Source organism: Myotis daubentonii, chromosome 5, assembly GCF_963259705.1.
Source record: "Myotis daubentonii chromosome 5, mMyoDau2.1, whole genome shotgun sequence".
Classification (NCBI taxonomy): Eukaryota; Metazoa; Chordata; class Mammalia; order Chiroptera; family Vespertilionidae; genus Myotis; species Myotis daubentonii.
Window position 1 is genome coordinate 11,326,509 of NC_081844.1, and position 6,126 is coordinate 11,332,634.

Consider the following 6,126-nt stretch of genomic DNA (forward strand, 5'->3'; position numbering starts at 1 on the left):
TGCCACCTCAAGACACACGCCCAGTCCCACGAGACCCAGACAACAGGCAGCTTGTGAGCGGAAGCCACCTCCTGCCCCCAGAGCAGCCCTCAGCTAACTGCTCACCCAGCTTACAGCTGGAGGTCACAGAGGTCAGAGGCAAGCTAAAGGGCGAAGGGGAGGTTCATCCCTATCCTTGCAGCTCTTGCTCAGTGCTGGCAGAACCCCACCCTCATGGTCCTCTGGGCCTCCTTGGAGACAGGAAAATAGGGCCCGTGAGTGGGGCTTCCCATGGGCTTCCCCAGGGTTAACCTGGGTGAGGTCACTTTCTCTTCCAGAGCTCTGCAGGAAGCTGCCCCCTCTTCCCCAGCGGAGGCAGGCTGACTGTCCCAGACCCCGAAATCATGGCCAGCCCGGCCCCATGCAGGACCAGAACACGCTGCCCTCAGGAGAACAACAAAAAGGAAGAGTTGTAGAAACTAAACTAGGAAATGGCAGAGGAGGGCACTGCGTGGGGACAAGGGCGAGAGGAAATGGGTTAGAGATGGAGGACACGTCACTGAGAGGGGAAGCAGAGAGGAACAGATCTGAGAGAAGAAATGGCAGGAGAGGTGGCCGTGGAAGAGGGACAGAAGAGGCAAGAGAAGACACCCTGTCAAGACGGCTGAGGGACAGGAGTGGGAAGGCAGAAGACAGAAGGCTGCAGGTCTTCTGTGCAAACCAGCAGGCGAGAATGGAGTGGGGACAGACACATGGCAGAGGAGGAAGGTCTCTGCTTTGTCTCCACTGAGAGAGAGGGTGGAGGGAGAGGAAAGAGATTCAAGAGAAAGGATGTTTAAGATGCTGGAAAGAGGGGCTAGAAAGATGGGAGGGGGCAGAACAGAGAGAGAGGAGCGGGGCAGGTAGTATGGGAACAAGGGACATTGGGGTAATGGGAGGGAAAGAGGCCCTGGAGAGAGAGTGGCCTGACAGCAGAGGCAGCTGACCCGGAGCTCAGATTTGTGAGGTGGAAGGACCTTGTGGGGGGAAAGGGAGAGAAGATTGAGAAATGGCAAAGGGGAAAAACAGTATAAAAGGGTTATCAAATAGGAATGTTACAGTAAATATTGAGAGAAGCAGATCCTCAGAGGAGGGAGCCATGGGAAGATGAGCAGGTTACTCAGGGGAAAGGTGCAGTTTGGCCTTGAAGCAAATAAAAAAGATGCTCAACATGTTTTTTTTTTTAAGTGCAAATGAAAATGACAAATTGTTTCTCACCAGCTATCCTGGCAAAAGTGCCGGTGACGGCGCCCTCTGGTGGTGATGTTTGCAGGGAAGGGGAGCTGCTGTGGCACAGGCCGTGAGGCGCGCTGGGCTTTCACTGGCAGGACAGGTGATTTCATCTTTGTCTCTAGAGACATCCAGCGCTCCCTAGTACGCCTACAAGTCAAAGAAAGCAGAAACCTAAAGAGAAAATAGGGGAAAAGACACAATGCACACTTACAGAAGAGAAGACATTTATGACCAATAAACACATGAAGACACTCAATCTCATTCATAATCAGGATAATGCCAAGCAAGACAGATACCATTTTAGACCCATTCAGTTGGCAAAAATAAATACATTGGACAAAAGCAAGTGGGATCAATAAGAATCAGATATTACTGGGGACTGTAAACTGGTACAATCTTTTGGAAAACCATCATGTAAAATTGTTGACAATTTTATAAAGTTCAGAGCATCTCAAAATGATGTATTGTTTAGGCATAAATTTCTGTCTAGTAGAACTACAGTAGTCCCCCCCCTTATACAAGATCCTCCGCAGATGGCCTGAAGCCACCGATTGTACCAAATCCTATGTTTATGGTGTTCCCCCAAAACATATACACTTTGAATAATTATAAAGGCTGTGTTTATTAAAATGCGTTTCATTTTCAAAATTGAGCTATCAGCTGTTAGTGTGTATACATTTTGGGGGAATACCCTGTATACTATGTTTTGTTTATTTCTGGAGTTTTACATTTAATATTTTTGTACAGCAGTTGACCACAGGTAACAGACCTCAGAAAGCGTGGCTAGGGAGACACTACTGCATTTATTTAGTAAACAAAATATAGACAGAAAATTCAGAAGACTGATACGTTACCTTTGATCTGGGGAAGCAGAGGAATGGGATTCAGGTAGATATAAATTACTGTCACTATTCTAGTTTTTGAAGTTGTGAGGTGTAGTGACATATTAATAAATACAATTTGAAAGGGATATGCAGACTTCACTCGTGTGGGATCTAAAACTGAAAGCATCTGCCCTAGCTGGTTTGGCTCAGTGGATAGAGCGTCAGCCTGTGGACTGAAGGGTCCTGGGTTCGATTCTGGTCAAGGGCACATGCCTGGGTTGTGGACTCGATCCCCAGTAGGGGGCGTGCAGGAGGCAGCAAATCAGTGCTTATCATCATTGATGTTTCTCTCCCTCTCTGAAATAAAAAAAATATATATATTTAAAAAATAAAATTGAAAGCATCAAATGAACTAATAAGATAAAACTCATAGACACAACAGTATGGTGGTTACCAGAAGGAAAGAGAGATGAGCAGGTGGTGAAGGGTAGAGGGGGTGGAGTGTATGGTGGCAGAAGGAGACTTTGGGTGGTGGACATAATGCAATATACAGATGATGTATCATAGGATTATACACTTGAAACCTATACAGTTGTATTAACCAATTAAACCCCAATAAATTTAATTTTTAAAAAGTATTTTAAAGGCGATATGCAAAAAGACAACATGCAACCTGGAAGAAAGTATTTGCAAGCCATATATCTGAAAAAGGCCCAGTATCCAGAATATGTAAAGAACTCTTACAGTTCAAGAACAACAAAAAGGATAGGCAAAGGACTTGACATTTCTCCAAAGAAGATATACAAGTAGTTAACAAGCACATAAAAAGATGTCCAACAAATGATGTTCAATGTAAATCAAAACCACAAGATACCACTTCACATCCATAAGGGTGGATGTGGCAAAAAATAAAATAGCCAGTGTTGGTGAAGATGGGGAAAAACTGGAACAACCTCATACATTGCTGGGAACATAAGATGGTTAACACTGGAGCACAATTTGGCAGCTCCTCAAAAAGTTAAATAGTTACATATGACTCCGTTGAAAACAGGGACTCAAAATATTTTGCATGAATGTTCACAGCAGTACCATTCATAATAGCCAAAAGATGGAAACCACCCCAAGGTCCATCAACAGGTGAATGGACAGATTGTGGTCCATCCACACAGTGGAATATTATTCAGCCATAAAAAAGAGATACAGCCCTAACCTAGTGGCTCGGTTGGTTGGAATGTCATCCCATACACCTAAAGTTTTCAGGTTGGATCCCAGGTTGGGGTGCCTATGGAAGGAAATGATTCATTCTCTCTCTCTCTCTCTCTCTCTCTCTCTCTCTCTCTCTCTCTCTCTCTCTCTCTCTCTCTCTCTCTCTCCCCCTCTCTATTAAAAAAAAAACACACACAAAAGCACCACATGCTACTACATGGAATAACTGTTTAATGGGTAGGGAGATTTTTGGGAGTGAGCCTTAAGAAAGAACTCCCATACTCGCTTTGGCAGCACCTACTAAAATTGGAATACAGAGAAGATTGGTGTGGTCCCTGCAAAAGGATGACACGCAAATTTGCAAAGCATTCCATTACAAAACAAAACAAAAAAAAACCCCAAATATCAGCAAGAAAAAGAGCCAACCAAAAGTAAAGGGACAAACAGGATATGAACAGGCAAGTTACAGGAATGGAATTTTAAGAATAGTTAAAGACAATGGAATTAATCAGTCTTAAAAAGGAAGGAAATTCTGACACAGGCTATGACTTGGATAAATTTTGAGGACATTACGCTAAATGAAATAAGCCAGACACAAAAAGACGAATATTGTGTGATTGCACTTATATGAGGTCCCTACAGGACTCAAGTTTGTAGGAACAGAAAATAGAATGGCAGGTGCCTGGGGCTGGAGGAGGAAGAAATTGAAAGCTATTTAATGGTTTCAGTTTTGCAAAATGAAGAGTTCTGGAGATTGATTACACAGCAATGAGAATATTCTTAACCCTACTAAAATGTACACTTAAAAATAGCGTGGTGCCTGCTTGGTGTGGCTCAGTTGGTTGAGCATTGTCCCATGCACAGGATGTCATGGTTCGATTCCCAGTCAGGGCACGTGCCTGGGTTTGGGGCTTGATCCCCAGTAGAGGGCGTGTAGGAGGCAGCTGATGGATGTTTCTCACTGATGTTTCTCTCTCCCTCTCCCTTTCTCTCTCTGAAATCAATGAAAACATATTTTAAAAATTAGTTAAGATGGTAATTTTATGTTATGTGTATTTTTACTACAATTTAAAAAAATGGGAAAAGTCACTACATTAGATATAGAGGTGAACTTAACTCAACTTGATAAAGAACATCTACCCAAAACACTCGACAGCTAGCATCATACTTAATGGTGAGAAACTCAAACTTCCCACTAAGATCAGAAACAAGGCAAAGAAGCCCCCTCTCACCTCTCCTTTCCAGTTCCTACTTAAGGTCTAGACAAGGAAAGGGAAAGAATACAGATTTGGAAGGAAGAAATAAAACTTTGCTCCTAGATGATATGATTGTCTATGTAGAAAATTCAAAAAAATTTTTGACCAAAAGAACCTGTTGGAACTTAATAAACCATTATAGCAACATTGCAAGAAACAAGGTTAATATATAAAAGTCCATCACTTTCCTATGTACCAGCAATTAAAAAGTGGAATTTGAAATTAAAAACACAATACCAGTTGCATTAGCATCCCTCCCCCAAATTAAATACTTTGGTATAAATCTAATAAAATATGTACAAGTTCTACATCAGGAAAACTATAAACTCTGATGAAAGAAGTTAAGAAAAACACTAAATAAATGGAGACATATTCTGCCCTGGCCTAATAGCTCAGCTGGTTAGAGCATAGTCCCCACACACCAAGGTTTCAGGTTCATCCCAGGGCAGGGCACATACAAGAATCAGCTGATGAATACATAAATAAGTGAAATGACAAATCAATGTTTTTATCTCTCTCCCTTCTTCTCTCTCTAAAATCAATTTTAAAAAAAAGAAATATTCAGCCCGGCAATGTGACTCAGTGGTTGAGCATCACCCCATGAATCAGAAGGTCATCAGTTCAACTCCTTGTCAGGGCACATGCCCAGGCTTAGGGCTCTATTCCCAGTGGCAGCCAGGGATGGGGTGGGGGTGGGGGGGCAGCAGAGGAAGGGAGTGGTGGTGGTGCAGGAGGCAGCCGATCGATGATGTTTCTCTCTCATCGATGTTTCTTTCTATCCTCTCCCTCTCTCTCTAAAAATCAATAAAAAACATATTTTGTGTGTATGTTTTTGTTGTTGTTAATCCTCACTGAAGGATATTTTTCCATTGATTTTTAGAGAGAGTAAAAGGGTGGGAGAGAAACAGAGAGAGAGAAACATCAGTGTGAGAGAGACACTGATTGGTTGCCTCCTGCATGCACCTCAACCGTGGTCGGGGATCGAGCCTGCAATCCAGGTACATGCCCTTGACAGGAACTGAACCCATGACCTTTCGATCCTCAGGCTGATGATCTATCCACTGAGCCAAATCAGCTAGGGCAATAAAACGTGTTTTTCTTTAATTTTTGAAGAAATATTCCATGTTCATGGATAAGGCTTGATACTGACAAGATGTTAGTTCTTCCCAACGTGATCTATAGATCTAATGCAATTCCAATCAAAATCCCTAAAACTTATTTTGTGGATATTAGCAAACTGATTCTCAAGTTTATAAGGAGAGACAATGACCCAAAATAGCTAACACAATATTGAAGGAAAAGAACAAAGTTAGACTGACAGTATACAATTTCAAGACTTATTATAAAGCTACAGTAATCAAGACAGTGTGATACTGGCAAATGTACAGACAAATAGATCAATGGTACTGAGGGAGCACCAAGAAACAGACAGATGTAATTATAATCAACTGATCTGTGACAAAGGATCAAAGACAACACAATGGGGGGAAAATAGTTTTTTCAACAAATGGTACTAGAACAACTGGGCATCCACAGGCCAAAAAAATTAAAAAATGAATCTAGATACAGACCTTACACCCTGCACAAAT

The 6,126-nt window shown here is 42.3% G+C and overlaps 1 pseudogene; it reads left to right on the forward strand.

Moving 5' to 3' along the window:
- Nucleotides 1-3,565: 3,565 nt before the first annotated feature.
- Nucleotides 3,566-3,661, forward strand: LOC132236267 (U6 spliceosomal RNA; annotated as a pseudogene).
- Nucleotides 3,662-6,126: the final 2,465 nt, after the last annotated feature.